Source organism: Cervus elaphus, chromosome 14, assembly GCF_910594005.1.
Source record: "Cervus elaphus chromosome 14, mCerEla1.1, whole genome shotgun sequence".
Classification (NCBI taxonomy): Eukaryota; Metazoa; Chordata; class Mammalia; order Artiodactyla; family Cervidae; genus Cervus; species Cervus elaphus.
In genome coordinates, this window is record NC_057828.1 from 12,202,646 (window position 1) to 12,221,983 (window position 19,338).

Here is a 19,338-nt window from a genome sequence, read left to right on the forward strand (position 1 = left end):
CATCTTGATGGGGCTTCTCCTTTGCCCTTGAAGGTGGGGTATCTTTTTTTGGTGAGATCCAACATTCTCCTGTTGAAAATTGTTCAGCAGCAAGTTTTAATTTTGGTATTCTCGCAGGACAAGAGGAGTGCCTGTCCTTCTACTCTGCCATCTCGTTTCAGCAAGATGGTCTATTTTTATTATGGTCACTATACCCTTAATGAAGGAAGATATGCATGTGGTTTTCAAGTTTTATTTCTTGCATGAACTTAGAATAAATGAAACTCAACATCCAAAACATATATTTCATCATGATAAAGCAAATGCATGATCTAGGTCAAATTCTAATATGAGCTGACCTTTAGACAGGTTTTTTCCTAAAAGAAAATCAAGATTAGTGCCAAAACATATATAGTATGAAGGCATCAACAACTTTAAATGAACTTGGCTTTCTGAGTAATAGATTTAAATGCAGCTAAATCGTATATCTTTGATTATAGCTTAATTTGCATGTAAAGTTATATAATTGCTGTATTGCAATGAGGCAGGGTTATTATACAGCAATTGTCTGTGATAGCTTATGTCTGCTCAAATAGCTGCAACTATTTTTTTTTAATTTAAAAAGTGACCTTAAATAGAAATCAATTTCAAAGCATTTAAACACTGAAACTTGCATTTGAACCTGCTTTCCTCCTACATATCTTAACAGCAAACATGAATTAACTACATAGATCAAAAGCACAAAATAAATTTCAATCTATACAGATTCTATTCCTAGAACTTGAATATGAAGTAGTTCTTGTAAAGCTAGTGATGCTTTCCCTTAAAGACAGTTATAGAATTGTAGGAGTTTGCATTCCTCATAAATTTCTCTATATAAAACAATAGATAGGATCAATAACTGTTCTTAAAGCAAAGATACAGCAACTCTAGCTTTTTCAGGAATCTAAATCTAGAATAGTAAGATTTGGTATAAGTTCCATATTATGGATACACACACACACACACACACACACACACATATATATTATAAACTTTACTCATGATTTCCAATGTACAAAAATGAAAACTACTATGCTTCTATCATAAATTTGATCCATCAGATTACACATGATAGACATTAAAATGCACTTAATAATGCTTTTATTCTCCTTAGAAGTCCTTTATAAAACTATTTGTCCATGTAAAAATAGATGCTGTTCAAGGAAGTTTGAACTGGTTCCCATTTTCCTCTAAGCAAATGTCCTTTTACTTGGAAGAAACATTTAAAATCTTTCAGCTGACCTTAAATTTACATCAAATTTCTCTAAAATATTAAATAAATATTTTATGGTTAGCCATAATTGCTCCCCTCTCCCCAAATATTTATAGGTAAGGAAAAATTCCACATATTTTGCTTGAAATCCCCTTTCTTGACTTAGTTAAAAGTTTCTCTAAGGCTACTATCAGAATAAATATATGTCTTATGAGTACAACTGTTGTTAAAAGGATGTATTTTTTGTTTATATATATTTTATTTATTTGCATTAATCCTTGTGTGTAGTTTTAAGCAATAAAAACATTACTTTCAAGATAAAAACTCTCTCTTCACAGACACACCCCCTCCAGAAAAAAACAGAAAGTTTATATTGCATTTCCCACTATTCATAAGACATGGTTAGTAAAAATAATAAAGTCAAGGAAATTAAGATATGTGATAACTTTGCATCAGCAAAAATGGAGAAATAAGAAGTGAAGAGAATTTATTGCACTCTACAAGCATTAGTCTCTGTAGGTTGAAAACAGTTTTTTAAAGTCTCATGTTTGATCAGGGCAGTGCAGCATTGACAGAGTTTTGTAATCCCCCACTTTTTTTTTTTTTAAGTGAAATTAAGAATCAGTATATATTAATAAAACTCACACAAAAGACCAAGAACAAATTAACAGACAAAACTTAAAGAGAGAAAACAAGAGTAAGTAGGAGGTGTACACAGGAATAGGAGCAATAGAATTATTAATTGTGTCAGACCTCAGATATGTCAAGTATTAAAAAAAAGTCAGGGAACGCTAAGAAGAGGAGCGATCAGAATGAGATATATTAATCTCTTTGAAATTAAAAATATTCTAGAAGTTAATATTTAACAAGTTTTGGAAAATAATCTGGTAAGAAAATTTTTTAAAAAGTGAAAAAATTTAGGGAAATTATATTTCAAAAATTAGATGACCAGTCCAACTATGTAAGTGGAAGATCAAGAAGAGCTTGGCAAGGTATGCATTGGAGATATTGTGGATTCAGTTCCAGGTCACTGTAGTAAAGTAAATATTACAATAAAGTAAGTCTTATGAACTTTTTATTTCCTGGTATATATGAAAGTTATGTTTATACTATACCCCATAAATTGTGCAGTAGTATGTCTAAAATGTACATGACATATTTTAAAGTACTTTATTGATAAAAAAAAAATGCCATCATCTGAGACTTCAGCGAGATTCAATTTTTTTTTGCAACAGTAACTTCAAACATCACTGTTCACATAAATATAATAATTAAAAGTTTGAAATATTGTGAGAATTCCTCAAATGTGACACAAAGAGACATAAAGTGAGAAAATACTATTGAGAAAACAGCACCTACAGTTTTGCTCAGCACACGGCTCTCACAGACCCTGTGGCCATCAATGTATACCAGAACTGCCAGGCAACCAAGGTATTTAATTAAGTTAGATTACGTTAGAAAATGACCGCAGATTTTAGTGATCAGTCATTTATTGGTCAGTAGGTGACCTCAAGCCTCTCTACCCATATAGTCTGCAGCATTTATTGCCGTTGGATCTGTGTGTGACCTGTGAACTGATTTCTCCTTCTTCTTCTTTTTTTTTTTCATTCCAAGAAAAATGGCTTGTCTTTTTATTATTATACTGGAAAAATATAAATAATTATAGTCACCTACTTGGCAGAGTTTAAACTTTTCCAATTACTGATTTATTTTTAACATTTTTTTTTTATATTGGCATGTACCTGATTAATGATGTTGTGATAGCTTCAGGTGAACAACAAAGGGACTCAGCCATATACATACATGTTATCCATTCTCCGCCAAACTCCTCTCCCATCTAGGCTGCCATAAAGCACTGAGCAGAGATCTCTGTGCTATACAGTAGGATCTTGTTGGTTATCCATTTTAAATATAGCATTGTGTACACGTCAATCCCAAACTCCCAAACTATCCCTTCATTCACCAAAGTTCAGGAAGTATACTAGTTTTAACACCTTCAGCTCAGGGGTATCCTTTCCCATCACTCTTGTAAGGGTTCATACTTAGACATGCAAACAGTCTTCCAGATACTAGGATGGATATGATTTTATCACACTCTTCCTTGACTATCTCTTTCCCTTTTAAATTTCTGTCCATCTACATTTTTTTCTTTTTTTTTTTTTTTAATTTGCTTTTCAAACATTAAACATTTTATTTTGTATTGGGGTAGGGTATGCAGGTCAGGAAGCAACAGTTAGAACTGGAAATGGAACAACAGACTGGTTCCAAATAGGAAAAGGAGTACGTCAAGGCTGCATATTGTCACCCTGCTTATTTAACTTATATGCAGAGTACATCATGAGAAATGCTGGGCTGGAAGAAGCACAAACTGGAATCAAGATTGCCGGGAGAAATATCAATAACCTCAGATATGCAGATGACACCAGCCTTATGGCAGAAAGTGAAGAGGAACTAAAAAAACCTCTTGATGAAAGTGAAAGAGGAGAGTGAAAAGTTGGCTTAAAGCTCAACATTCAGGAAACTAAGATCATGGCATCTGGTCCTGTCATTTCATGGGAAATAGATGGGGAAACAGTGTCAGACTTTATTTTTTTGGACTCCAGAATCACTGCAGATGGTGATTGCAGCCATGAAATTTAAAAAAAACAAAAACAAAAACAAAAAACTTACTCCATGGAAGGAAGAAGTAGTGAAGTGAAGTCGTTCAGTCGTGTCTGACTCTTTGTGACCCCATGGACTGTAGCCTACCATGCTCCTCCATCCATGGGATTTTCCAGGCAAGAGTATTGGAGTGGGTTGCCATTTCCTTAGGTATGACCAACCTAGATAGCATATTAAAAAGCAGAGACGTTACTTTGCCAACAAAGGTCCATCTAATCAAGGCTATGGTTTTTCCAGTGGTCATGTATGGATATGAGAGTTGGACTGTGAAGAAAGCTGAACGCTGAAGAATTGATGCTTTTGAACTCTGGTGTTGGAGAAGACTCTTGAGAGTCCCTTGGACTGCAAGGAGATCCAACCAGTCCATCCTAAAGGAGATCAGTCCTGGGTGTTCATTGGAAGGACTGATGCTGAAGCTGAAACTCCAATACTTTGGCCACCTCATGGGAAGAGTTGGCTCATTTGAAAAGATCCTGATGCTGGGAGGGATTGGGGGCGGGAGGAGAAGGGGACGACACAGGATGAGATGGCTGGATGGCATCACCGACTCGATGGACATGAGTTTGAGTAAGCTCATGTTATGATGGACAGTTTGTGATGGACAGGTAGGCCTGACATGCTGCAATTCATGGGGTCACAATGAGTCAGACACGACTGAGCGATTGAACTGAACTGAACTGAATTCATCGCTGATTAACAATGTTGTGGTAGTTTCAGGTGAACAGTGTAGGGTCTGTCCACCTACATTTTGTGTAACAGAGGTGTTAGTTGCCTCTAAACACTAGTAACCCACATGGGAGTTAGTGATTTGCTTCTCCTGCCCATCCAAACTAGGTTCTTCATGAAGGGGAGTTATCAGATGTGAGTTTGACTCAAGCTGAGTCCATTCTGAATACCTCTCACAACACAGACCTGGGAAGAGTGGGCTCCACCAATCCTTGGTTTTGCCCCACCTGACCAGAATAGTTCTCTGTAACAGGACACCAGGGGAAATAGATGCTGCTCTTGGCACAAAGGTCACAGCCTCTCATTGTTCCTCCCAAATACCTGTATATTTTGTTAAGTAAATACTTTGCACTTGTTATAGCTCTTTGGCCAATTTCCAGAGCTTTAAATGACCATCTTAGATAATTGTGATGAGGTCAATTGTTGTTTTGGCAGGGACAGGATTCATTCACAGATGCACTAAATCTATGATAAGGGATTTGAGAAAAGAGCAGGAAATATGGACTTGTCAAAGAGGATAATAAGAAACAGAAATTTCAGGGCCACATAATTGGACAAGAAGTGAGCCATAAAGCAGAGCTTGAATTTGGAGAACTATGAAATTTTGGTGAAACAATTTCAAAATAATAGATTTGATTTTCCAAGAGTGATCAGTGTTCTGTGTGAAAGGATGTATCTGTTGGAAAAATAGATTAATCTTTAATTAGAAAAGACATAGATCTATCACAAAAAAAAAAAAAACAGAAAAAGATAGGGAATATACGTATAAGCAAATTAACGAACCAAGGTAATAATTTTCAGAACAAAGAACACAAATAAGAAAGATGTTGAAACACTGAGAGGGAATACATTTGTGAAGATATTTGCAGTCTCTGAAATCTCAGTGTAATTACTTTGGAGGAATCCCAGCTTGTCCTCCAAAGTATTCCAAGATAATTCTCAGTTAATGAGAAATCTTATGATATGTCCTTCAGAACAGCAACTACTGCTGTAATTTAAGACATGTCATTGTACATGAACTCATCAACCAATTATACAGGAATTTTTGTTGGAATGATTTTGAATGGGTATTAAATCGTTCAAGGGCTTTAATGACCACTATTTCCTTCTCTGCACAACTGTATAATTTCCTTAGTCACAATGTTTCTTCCCTCTTTCAAATCTCAGTCTTGTAACACCAAATCACTGTGTACAATAATCAGGCAATTTTCAGGAAAGGGGTGTGTTATATTGTCAGTTGTCGACTTTCTCTTTTAGTCACTCACTTTGAAGGTTTCCTCTGCATTGCATTGCAAAGAAGAGCCCAGAAACCTTGTTTGCCGGGTTTCCCTTCATTCTATGGTTCCAGATTAGAGTTTGCCACTGAGAGTAACTCAAAAGCTATTTGAAAGTTGGGATGAGGAAAAGCTATTTTTCTTGAGAGATCACAGAAGTAGCACAGAGGTTTCTTAGTCTTCTTTGTAAGCACTCTTTTCCTGACACCTATTAAGGAGGTAGTGGGATTTTCCCAACAATTTTTGGGAAGTTGATTCACTATTTCACAAAGAAGTTATCAATGAATATTGCCCACCTTGACCTTCACTCTCCCAGCTCTTTACACATTTGCGTAAGTCCAACATTAGATGTATGTTGAACTCCTTTATGTCTATAATACTTTGAATGTCTCTGTTCATGGCAAGTCCCAGATCGATTCAAGGGATACTTACTGGCAGGGTGGTTTTGTCAAAATATGTGTACCATGTTAGCTTAATTATTGAAAATTGCTAGACTTGTTACTTGGATGAGCAGGGGATGCTACTGTCAGAAATGATTAGAGCTACATATTCAGGCTCTGCTGCTGCTGCTGCTAAGTCGCTTCAGTCGTGTCCGACTCTGTGCGACCCCATAGACGGCAGCCCACCAGGCTCCTCTGTCCACGGGATTCTCTAGGCAAGAATACTGAAGCGGGTTGCCATTTCCTTCTCCATTTAAGGTTCTACATGACTTTAAAATGAACACGAAAAATGTACGTATTTATTCAAGCTTGATCATGTGTAGGGCATGAAAGATTCCAGGAAAGCTAAAATATTGGCGGGGACATAGGATCAATTTCTTAAAAGAAAGAAACCCTCCCATGGAAGGTAGTTAGACAAAGCAACTCACGATCATTATAACAACACACTTTCTTAACACAATGGAGAGGAAAACATAATAGTTAAGAACATGTGCGCTCTGTAAGCAGATGCACTGTTTGATTTTTGTCTTCATACTAATCTAGAAGTTTTCTTAACCTTTGTATATTAATTTCTTCATCTGTAATCTGTGGTAAATAATAGTATTTACCTCATAGAGTTGTTGTAAAAAATGAAAGTATTTATAAACATGCTTTTTATCCTACTATGCTTTACTGTGCTTCATAGATATTGCATTTTTGCAAATTAAGGTTTGTGGCAACTCTGAGTCCAGCAAATCTATGGGTGCTGTTTTTCCAGTAGTGGTTGCTCACTTTGTATCTCTGAGTCACATTTTGATAACTTGTGTAATGTTGCAAAATTTTAAATTATTATTTGTGATCAATGATCTTTGATGTTACTGTTGCAAAAAGATTGCCATTCACTGCAGGCTCAGATAATGGTTAACATTTTTAGCAATAAAATATTTTAAAATTTAAGGTATATATGCTGTTGGCTTCCCTGGTGGCTCAGTGGTAAAGAAGTCACCTGTCAATGCAGGAGCCTTGGGTTCAATCCCTGGGTCAGGAAGTTTCCCTGGAGAAGGAAATGACAACCCACTCCAGTATTCTTGCCTGGAGAATCCAATGAACAGAGGAGCCTGGTGGGCTACAGTCCATGGAGTCACAAAAGAGTCAGACATGACTAAGTGACTGAACAATATATACATTGTTTATACATAATGCTATAGACTATATAGATAGACTATAGTAGTATAGTATAAACGTGACTTTCATATGCACAGAGAAATAAAAAAAAATTGATGAGACTGCTTTATTGCAACATTGGATTTTTGCAATGGCTTGGGATCAAACCTGAAATATGTCAGAGGCTTCCTTGGTGGCTCAGCTGGTAAAGAATCCGCCTGCAATGCAGGAGACCTGGGTTCGATCCCTGGGTTAGGAAGATCCCCTGGAGAAGGAAAAGGCTACTCACTCCAGTATTCTGGCCTGGAGAATTCCATGGACTGTCTGGTCCATGGGGTCACAAAGAGTCAGACACAACTGAGCAACTTTCACTTTCCTGTACATAGTGATGTACTGAAAACAGTATTTGGGGCACAGTAAGAGCACAAAAAGTTCTGGGCAAAAGCTAGGGTTTTAGCTAATACCTTTTCAGCCCACAGTCTAAAGTTTTCTTCAACTTACTCAGACCAACACAATTATGAAACTATTGCTGAACATGTGACCTTTTAGGAAGGGCATGCTCAACTGGTGGGGCAGATCTTGTTTTTGACATTTAGAGCAGATAATTTTAATTTATATAATACCAGGGCTTCCTGTGACACTTTTAACAGTTAAACTGTATCTCCCCCCCCTTTCCACAACTCCATTGGTTCCATGTATTATTAGAAATTAAATACATTCTAGCTAGCTGGAAGCATTTTGCAGATACCTAGGGCCCTAGTAAAAATCCACAAGACACATCTCAGCTGCAGCAACCTCTGACATTTTGAGTATGTCATTATCCATTCTAGGATTTAGCAATTTTTCTATTTTTTTTACTCGCATTGCCCCGTGTTCAAGCAGGAGAGGAAACACGAATGCAAAAATGCAACTGAAGTGACATTCATATCCCTTTTAGGCTTGGCTAAATTTAAACCTGCATGAACAGTGCAAAATGCATCAGTCTAGCATTCAGGTGGCTGGCACATGTTTCTGACTTTGATTTTAAAATATTTCATAATATCAAAAAATATGAAAACAGAAAATGTATATCTTAGAATGAAAAAAGGCATTGATTTCACAATAATCTTATTTGATTCATAAATTATTTAAGCAAGAATTATTTGGCAGAGGACAAAGCAGTGAATTCGGAGGATGAATTTGAAATATATTCTCATTCTACCATAATCGCTTCCCAAAGGCAAGACCTCCAAATATCACATTTGAGATATAGAGTGTCAACATAGGAATTCTGAGGGGACACTGACATTCAAAAAATAAAAATAAAAAATGAAGATCATGGCTTCTAGTCCCATCCCTTCATGACAAATAGATGGGGAAACAATGGAAACAGTGTCAGACTTTATTTTCTTGGGCTCCAAAATCACTGCTGACGGTGACTGCAACCATGAAATTAAAAGATGCTTACTCCCTGGAAGAAAAACTGTGAGCAACCTAGACAGCATATTAAAAAGCAGCGACATTACTTTCCCAACAAAGATCCATCTAGTCAAAGCTATGGTTTCTCCAATAGTCATGTATAGATGTGAGAGTTGGACCGTAAAGAAAGCTGAGCACCGAAGAATTGATGCTTTTGAACTGTGGTGTTGGAGAAGACTCTTGAGAGTCCCCTGGACTGCAAGGAGATCAAACCAGTCAATCCTAAAAGAAATCAGTCCTGAATTCATTGAAGGACTAATACCGAAGCTGAAACTCCAACACTTTGGTCACCTGATGTGAAGACTGACCTGATGGAAAAGACCCTGATGCTGGGAAAGATTGAAGGCAGGAGGAGAAGGGGACAATGGAGGATGAGATGATTGGATGGCATCACTAACTCGATGCACATGAGTTTGAGCAAGCTCCAGGAGTTGGTGATAGACAGGGAAACCTGGTATGCTGCAGTCCATGGGGTCACAACGAGTTGGACACGACTGAGCGACTGAGCTGAACTGGACTGAACTGACATTCAATACGTGGCATGCCTGTGTGTGTATGAATTAGCACAGACAAAATATATAAAATTTATATATTTTAATATAAAAAAGCACTCCGCCAACTAAGAACAGCCATGCACCACCACCCATGGACTCAAAAATTCACTGTCAGTCTGTCAAGCCTGTCCATGTCTGGGTCAGGTGAGTTTTCCCATGTTGAGTCAAGTTAAGTCGTAGGCTCCACTCCTGGAGTATTCTTGCTGGGAAATCCCATGGACAGAGGAGCCTGGCGGGCTGCAGTCCATGGGACAGCAAAGAGTTGGAAACGACTGATTGACTTAGCCCATGCATAAAAAATGTACAGTTCTCAGAAGAATTATATTGTGATAAAAGTACTAAATCAGAGTTCATGTATTTTTAAGTTGGCCCTCAATGTGGACCTTAAGTGGTATGGACCAAATGTGTGTCTCCCTTCTAAATTTCTTTGTTAAAACCCTAATCCTATATTAGGAATGGGTTAAATTATTAGATCCTCATGGTGGGATCAATGCATCTGCAAAAACAGGAGGAGAAAAGAAGTCTCTCTGTGTGCTCCACCATGTGAGGACGCAGCCAAAAGACAGCCGTCTGCAAAGCAGGAAGAGAGGCCTCACCAGATTCTGACCGGGCTGGCATCTGGATCTCAGACTTCCTAGCCTCCAAACTGTAAGAATAGATTTCCGTTGTTTCAGTCACTGAGTCTATGATTTTCTATAACCGCTCAAACCAAGGTATCAAGAGACAATAAACATATAAGAATCTTATGTCAGGCCTAAAGCATTAGCCATACAACCTGAGAGTAAAAAGCGTTAGTCCTCAGTCGTGTCTGTTTGCAACCCTATGGACTATACATAGCCTGCTAGGTTCCTCTGTCCATGGATTTCTCCAGGCAAGAATACTGGAGTGGGTTGCCCTACCCTTCTCCAGGGGCTCTTCCCGACTCAGGAATCAAACCCCGGTCTCCTACATTGCAGGCAGATTCATTACTGTTTAAGCCACCAGGAAAACCTGAGATTGATCCTCTATATAAACTTATGCTGGCCACATTTCATAATGTAGTCTCAAAGAAACTCGGACATCATCTTTTAAATTAGGTTTCAAAGACCACATTTTTATATTTTCTTAATATGTGATCAGTCAGTAACTTTTCTTGTCTTTCCAGGAATCTTGAAAGAGGTTTATAAAATAGTCTTTTTATGACTAATTCTTATGGAGTTCATTATGTGACATTATTATTTAAAATAATTTGTTGCATTATCTATTTTTTTAGGTTTTTTGATGTGGACCATTTTTTAAATGTCTTTATTGAATTTATTACAATGTTGCTCCTGTGGTTTTTTGTTTTTTTTTTTTTAGGCCACGAGGCATGCAATATCTTAGCTCCCGGACCAGGGACTGAACTGTCACCACCTGCATTGAAAGGTGAGGTCTTAACTACTGTACTGCCAGGGGGCTCCCACATTGTCCATTTTTAGAGTTCATGTTTAAGATATACTTTTTTCTTTGGTACAGCCATTTTATCCAAGCAAATAGTGCATTTTACAGAAATACTAGTGAGCTTTTCCACTTTCAGTTAGCGAAATCAAGGAAACATAAAAAGAAGCTTAGCAAGAAAGAACACAGAATGACTTGACAGAATGAACAGCAGTCAGTAGCATGCTGCCCATGAATTGTTTTAATATTCTTGCCTCTGTCAGTGCTTATAGAAGCAAAATTATTTTGTTCTCTAAACATAATTTTGGCCTAATGCTGTAGAGAACATGCCATTCACTGAGAACTATGTTTCTTCCTGTCAGTTCTGGGTTGAATGCTTCTGGAATACAAAGCAAAGTTTTACAAAACTGACACTTCTGTTCTAATAATGTTTAATTATTGGGTATAATTTTGCAAAAGGAGGAAAACACTATTCTGAGAATAATAGTGGTGTTTAGGGGAAAGAAGGAGATAATTTATCGTTTCAATGAACTTTTTCTAAAAGCAATTCTATTTGTAGAAGCAGTAGCTTGTGCCAGTTCATCACATGGTTTAGTTAGAAATCTTTACCATGGTTGGCGTCTCTTAGTCTTCATAAGGAACACTGTCATTAGTTATTAAAGTCATATCCTATGACTTTAGGTTACCACAGAAATTGATTTTTTGAGGTGAGTTCATGTTTTCATCATAAATAATATCTTTAACTCTTCTTGGAAAAAATTTATCTATTATGGTATTTATAGCATTACTGTTAGAGTTTGTCATTATAATGAATTCCAGAAATAAAGCTTTCCAAAAAAAAAAAAGTTTCCTGAATTAAAAAAAAAAAAGCAATTCAAAACCAATATCAATTCTATGATAAAACACTTAATAGGATTAAAATATAAATTTAAAACTTTGTGAGCTTCTTAAAATAATGTGTGTCCTTCATAATAAGAGTAAACACTAAACTAGAGTCATTTAATCATTTCAAGGATGTGTTCACTGGAAGTAACATAACATATAATAAGGTACTATGTATTTAAATGCCATCATTATTCAGACATGCACGTTTATACAGATGCAGATACATATATGTGTATATATATGTATGTATCATAACAGGATTGTAATTAAGAAATATTAATGAGAGACTATGGCCATTAATTTTCACGGCTTCTTTGCCCTTCATCTCCACCCCTTCTTATTTCTGCCCTCTTGCTGCTTCTTCAGGGTTCTGTAGTGTTTACCATGGGAGGATAACCAACAGATACACATAAGCTTCAATGTGTCAGATTTGTGTAGTGGTTCATTTGAAAAGGGGGATGATTTAATGGGAAAACTGAACCACTGATACATGTGTGTGTATCTACACACACACAGTGTTTGTTTATATATATATATATATATATGTATATATATATGTATGTATATATATGCATATATATAGTAAATAGTCCACCTTGCATCAATATGAGCAATTCAAGTGATTGAAAATAAGTTCTTTTGATAGTGTATGGAAAAGTAATAAATAAAAATATATTAACTAAAAGTCAGCATTGAAATAGAGTTGAAGTAGCTCTCTAAGCTCGCTTGTGAGAGTCAAGTCTCTCATATTACTACCACAGTGATACCGTCTCTGCGTCCTTGTACAATGGGTCAATATAATGCATATTCTGAACATGTGGGCATTCCTTCTGCTGCTGCTAAGTCACTTCAGTCGTGGCCGACTCTGCGTGACCCCATAGATGGCAGCCCACCAGGCTCCCCCGTCCTTGGGATTCTCCAGGCAAGAACACTGGAGTGGGTTGCCATTTTCTTCTCCAGTGCGTGAAAGTGAAAAGTGAAAGTGAGGTCGCTCAGTCGTGTCCGACTCTTAGCAACCCCGTGGACTGCAGCCTACCAGGCTCCTCCGTCCATGGGATTTTCCAGGCAGAATACTGGAGTGGGGTGCCATTACCTTCTATGTGGGCACTCCTAGAATCTTATAATTAATGTATAGCCTCAATGGCTGAGATAAACACAAATATAGTATTTTTAGTCAGTACCGTGGAAGACTCCTTACTGAAATCCCTTTGGGTCACTGGATCATTAGACGACCGTGTGCATCTCCTTTGTAAAATAAGACTTTAGGTGTTCATCTGGCGCTAATTATTAATGACCAGGAGGCCACTCCTTAATATGCTGACTCACTTCACCCTGAATCTGGGAATGTGGTCCTTTAGATTTGTTAAGTTTATTAATGCTTGTTGAATGTCATTGTTGTGACAATGTATTTTCTTAACAAACCAGACATGAGTATGAAAAGGAAGAAACATGCTTTAAGGATCCTTCCTTGAAAGCTGTAGAAATAGCAAAAATGAGTTGCTAAAAGTATCCTTTTTCTTAGTAAATCACAATAAGGCTACTATAAAGTAGTGATGGAGATGATCTATGTATAATAATTATTGCTTCAGGTTTACTTCCTGAGAATTTTGAAGTTATCACCTGAATTTAAAGAAGTCCATATTGGAACTTTGTCATTTACAAGAGGGAAAAATATACTATCCTTAGATCCATATTCAAAGTCTTCAGTTCTATGTCAAATATTCAGCAAAGAAATGGATACTTATTGATTTTAAAGTAAAACCAAATATTTGAAATAGACAAAAGAAATTTTTCATACCTTATTGTTTAACCACTTTTTAAATTAGAATTAGGATTTTAAGGTTTTGATTGCTTTAATAAAGCTTTATAAGATCTGCTATTGTATAATAAAAATAACACTGAATTGAGAATGAAGATAAATCTGTCCATTATTTATTAATCACATTCCTTTCTGAAATTTATGTTCCTCTTCTTTAAAATAGTTACACTGGATTTAGTGGTTCCTAGAAATATTTATATAAATGGTTATCATGGTGATTGGAAAGTGTCCAGTTCTTTCCTTGCACCTGAACAAAGAACGTTTTGGAGATTGATAAAGCTTTAGGAGATGAAGAAACAATTTTGGAATATACCTGAGTCTTTATCAACAGTAGGAGTTTTTGAAGAGCAAAATATTGTTACATTCAGGCTCCACAGCTTTGTTTGGTTGATTTTCATTTAATTTTTATCCTTGCAAATACTGGAGTAAGAAACCAGCATTATACAGTTATTGTGATTCCCTGATGAACTATTAAAGAAATTCAACTAGGGAGCTAACAAAATTTAAATGACAGAGTAACTTCATTTACAACTAGAAATTGTATCACTCCTGAAAATTGGTCTGAGTTACCACTTCCTGAAGGATATCTATTAAATTTTATCTGTCTCTTTTAGTGTAACATGCATTAATTCAAACAATTTAGAACCAGAATATTCTTCCACAATTTGGGAAATTATGTAGGATTATCAGTGATCTTTGGCTTTATTAAGTGTTCTTTTCTTTATACCTATTTTGCTAAAATGTGTACTCTACTGAAGAGTTTCATAATAAATACCGCAATTTCATTAGTCCTTTAAGGATCTGTATACTATTCAAATATTCACTCCCTCATTCATTATTATATTCAATGAACATTGACTGAGCACTTGTCATGTATCAGGCACTATTGAAACAGTCGTGGACGCAGCAGTGAACAAACAGACACCAATCCCTAGCCACGTGGAGCTTATGTTCTGGTTTAAGAGACAGGCAATGGACAACCCAATTAGGGAAAATGCATGATGTGATAATAATGATTGGTGGAAAGGGGGAAATAAAGTCAGAGAATAGAAGTATCAGGGATGGTTTTAAGTAGGTGGTCAGGAAAGGCTTCAGTGAGAAATTTACATTTAATAAAGCAGTGAGGGTCTATCCATCTATAATCCAAGGCAGAAGAACTCTGGTTTTTTTTGTATGTTGATAGTCAGGCAGCATGCATGAGCTGTTGATAAATCTCAGAGACTAACCCTTTGTCAGAAATTAACTTTAAGAAAGAAGGAAAGTAAAGAAAGTGCTGAAATTTATGTTTAGCAATGAAGGCATTCAAAAGATGAAAACAAGTTAAAAGACTAGAATTTCAAACAAATAAAATTGTTCATGAATTGTTTATGTTCCGAACCCTGTGCCAGTCTTGAATACTGTAACATACATTTTCACATTTGACTTGTACAGTAGTACTTCCAAAGCAAGCATTTTTTTCCTTTTTTTTTTTTTTTGGTTCATGAGACTGGTACTCAGAAGCTTAAACATTTTGCCAAAGAGAACATGTAAGATTAATAAGTGCAGCAGATAACTAGAATATATTAAGTCCTTACTAAACAACAATTTAAAGCTGTCATTATTATTCCATTTCAGAGGATAAAAATTAGAACCAGCGTGTTAAGTGTCTTGCTTGAGCTCTCACAGTAGAGAATTGGTAGAAACACAATTTCCATACTGTTGGCTAGACACACAGAGACCAAGACATTAAATAATTATAATCAACTGCTTCCTCTAAGAGAGCAAGTATTCACAGTGTAGTATTGGGCTGGCCAAAAAGTTCATTTAGGTTTTGACCAACCAAATGCATCTCATTCTAGAATTTGCGTGTTTTCCATTATCCCAGGTGTTTTCTTTTATTTCTCAAAAGTTGTGCATGAATCAGAATCACCTGGAGAGTTTATTATGTACCGACTCTTGGGTCCTCTCCCCAAAGTTCTGATTCAGTTTGTCTTCGTGGTGGTTCAGTAATTTCTATTTCTAACAAGCTCCCTGAAGATGCTGAGGATGACAGCTCTGTTTTGGAAAATGCATTTCGAGAACAATTGATCTACTGTACTGTATGGAATATTTTCATATAATATTGTGAACTAATGCTTTCAAATTGTGGTGCTGGAGAAGACTCATGAAAGTCCCTTGGATAGCAAGGAAATCAAACCAGTCAATCCTAAAGGAAATAAAACCCTGAATATTATTGGAAGGACTGATGCTGGAGCTGAATTTCCATTACTCTGGCCACCTGATGCAAAGAGTGACTCACTGGAAAAGACCCTGATGCTGGGAAGAATTGAAGGCAAAAGGAGAAGGGGATGACAGAGGATGAAATGGTTAGATAGCATCTCTGACTCAATGGACATGAGTTTGAGCAAACTCTGGGAGATCATGAAGGACAGGGAAGCCTGGAGTGCTTCAGTCCATGAGCTTGCAGAGTCGGATATGACTTAGAGATTGAACGCCACCAACTGTGAACTCTCCAAATAGTATAGTAATGTATATAGTCTTCCTGAAGGAACTGTGTTTTAATATTCTTAGGCCAGGTTTCCCACATTCCACAAGAGGCTGCAGATTTTTGTATTCTTAAGACGGATTTCTGGCTTGGTCCCCATTAAGGTAGGGCATCTTTCCTGAAAGTGACAGACAAAACCATGATGACAATTTTACAAGGAGAGAAATCGTGCCGAGAGCAGGAAGTTTCTTTCAAGCAGAAAAAGCTGTCATACTCAGTTAGGCCCGTGGAACTGTGGTGACAGAGCCCAGTGAACACCTAGCCTTATGAAGTGAATTTTTTTTTTCTGGTATTGCAAAATATATATGATTGGAAAAACTAAACTAAAGATGGCAATAAGAAAGAGGAATGCAAATGACTAGTAAGGGACTAGAGTAATAATGACAAAACTGGGGAAAGTTTAGCTCCTCAGTACAAATATTTCTCAATGCAATCTGCCCTTATATGTTATCACTTGACTATCTGATACACTAATTTTATAGTTATATGGTTCTCTATAAATGGTACTTATTTACCTTGTTTTTTTTCAAATTTACTAATGAAAATTTATACTCAAATTTTAAATTCACTTATAGCTGTAGTTAGTAACTTCATGAAAAGCTCTTAATGTACTTTCAGTCTTCATCATTGGACATTCAGGTAAATTTGCCTCTTAGTAACTTCAGTGGAATATTAGTCTTGTAAACAAAAACATTCTTGAAGATGCTCATTAAAAGAATATCTTTGAATTCCTTTCAATAGCTTAAAGCCCTACATTTTTTGTTCTTTATTCCAATTTTTTGGCTTCCAGAACATAAGGGTATAGAATGAATTTTCCAAGTATTGAGTTGGCCAGAAAAGTTCACTGAGGTTTTTCCATAGCATCTTACAGAAAAACCTGAACAAATTTTTTGGTCAACTCAATACCTTAGTATAGTATATGCTCTAATGCTGATTAGGAAGCTAAAATATAAGTGATGTGTCTGAAATCAGTCACTAAAATGCATTTTTAAAATGCTCAGGTTAAAAGGCTAGCATAAAAATGTTCAAATTAGTTAACAGCCCTGAAGATTATAATACACGGTGATGACATTAAATGATGCGGGCTGCCAGCCATGTTTAAGGAGTAAATTCTCATTTCCACTCCTTGTTTCCCTTATTTCATTTTTTTCAATATGTTTCTGAAGTATTTGGTGAAAAAACACATGACTTCTCAGAGTTTAATTAGGACTGAAGACTTTTTTCTTTCATTAATAAGCAATCTAGTTACTGTCATTTTTCCTTTTAAAAATTAAAAATTATACTAATTTTGACAATTCATTTGGTAGTCCAAGGGACTCTCAAGAGTCTTCTCCAACACCACAGTTCAAAAGCATCAATTCTTCGGCACTCAGTTTTCTTTATGGTCCAACTCTCACATCCATACATGACTACTGGAAAAAAAAAAACCACAGCTTTGACTAGATGGACCTTTTTTGGCAATGTAATGTCTCTGCTTTTTAAGATGCTGTCTAGGTTGGTCGTAACTTTTTATCCAAGGAGCAAGTGTCTTTTAATTTCATGGCTGCAGTCACCATCTGGATGATTGTGGAGCCCAAGAAAATAAAGTCTGTCACTGTTTCCATTGTTTCCCCATCTATTTTCCATGAAATGATGAGCCTGGATGCCATGATCTTACTTTTCTGAATGTTGAGCTTTAAGCCAGCTTTTTCACTTTCTTCTTTCATCAAGAGTCTCTTTAGTCCCTCATCAATTTCTGCCATAAGGGTGGTGTCATTTGCATATCTGAGGTTATTGATATTTCTCCTGGCAACCTTGACTCCAGCTCCTGCTTCATATACCTGGCATTTCGCTTGATCCACTCTGAGTATAAGTTAAATAAGCAGGGTGGCAATATACAGCTTTGACACACTCCTTTTCCAATTTGGAACAAGTCTGTTGTTCCACGTCTGGTCTAACTGTTGCATCTTGACCTGCATATAAATTTCTCAGGAGGCAGGTAAGGTGGTCTGGTCTTCTCATCTCCTGAATAATTTTCCACAGTTTGCTGGGATCCACATAAAGTCTTTAGCATAGTCAATGAAGCAGAAGCAGATTTTTTTTTTTCTTCTGGAATTCTCTGATTTTTTTCTATGATCCAACAGATGTTGGCAATTTAATCTTTGGTTCCTCTGCCTATTCTAAATCCAGCTTGAATATCTGGAAATTCTCGATTCATGTGCTATTGAAGCCTAGCTTGAAGAATTTTCAGCATTACTTTGCTAGTATGTGAGATGAATGCAATTGTGCAGTAGTTTGAACATTCTTTGGCATTGCCTTTTTTTGGGACTGGAATAAAAATTGACTTTTTCCAGTCTTGTGGCCACTGCTGAGTTTTCCAAATTTGCTGGCATATTGAGTACAGCACTTTCACTGTATTGTCTTTTAGAATTAGAAAAAGCTCAGCTGGAATTCCATCACCTCCACTAGCTTTGTTTGTAGTGATGCTTCCTAAGGCCCACTTGACTTCACACTCTAGGATGTCTGGCTCTTGATGAATGATCACACCATCATGGTTATCTGGGTCATTATGATCTCTTTTGTACAGTTCTTCTGTGTATTCTTGCCACCTCTTCTTAATATCTTCTGCTTCTGTTAGGTCCATGCCATTTCTGTACTTTATTGAGCCCATCTTTGCAAGAAATGTTCCCTCGATATCTCTAATTTTCTTGAAGAGATCTCTAGTCTTTCTCATTCTATTGTTTTCTTCTATTTCTTTGCATTGATCACTGAGGAAGACTTTTTTATCTCTCCTTGCTATTCTTTGGAACTCTGTATTCAGATGGGTATGAATACTTTTGTCCTTTCCTTCTGCTTCTCTTCTTTTCTCAGCTATTGGTAAGGCCTCTATTCCTACAAGATCTCTCTCCTAGAGAAAATTTGGCAAAGTATGGTAATCAGATATGCTAATACAAACAGGTGAGTATTAAATTATTGTAGTATTTTGAAATTTTTCTTTGAAAACAGTGGATATACATAAATACAGTAAGCAATATATTATAGCTCATTTATCTACAGAGCTTGTTTAATTCAAAATGATTCCATACTAGGAACAGTATAAATTGATCAAAACCATTGTTGGTTCCTTCATTGATTCAGGAAGCATTTATTGCAGGTCTACTATGGCATGATATTTTGATACATTTGGATGTATTTTATTATGTTCTTTTTACAGAAGGAAGAAGA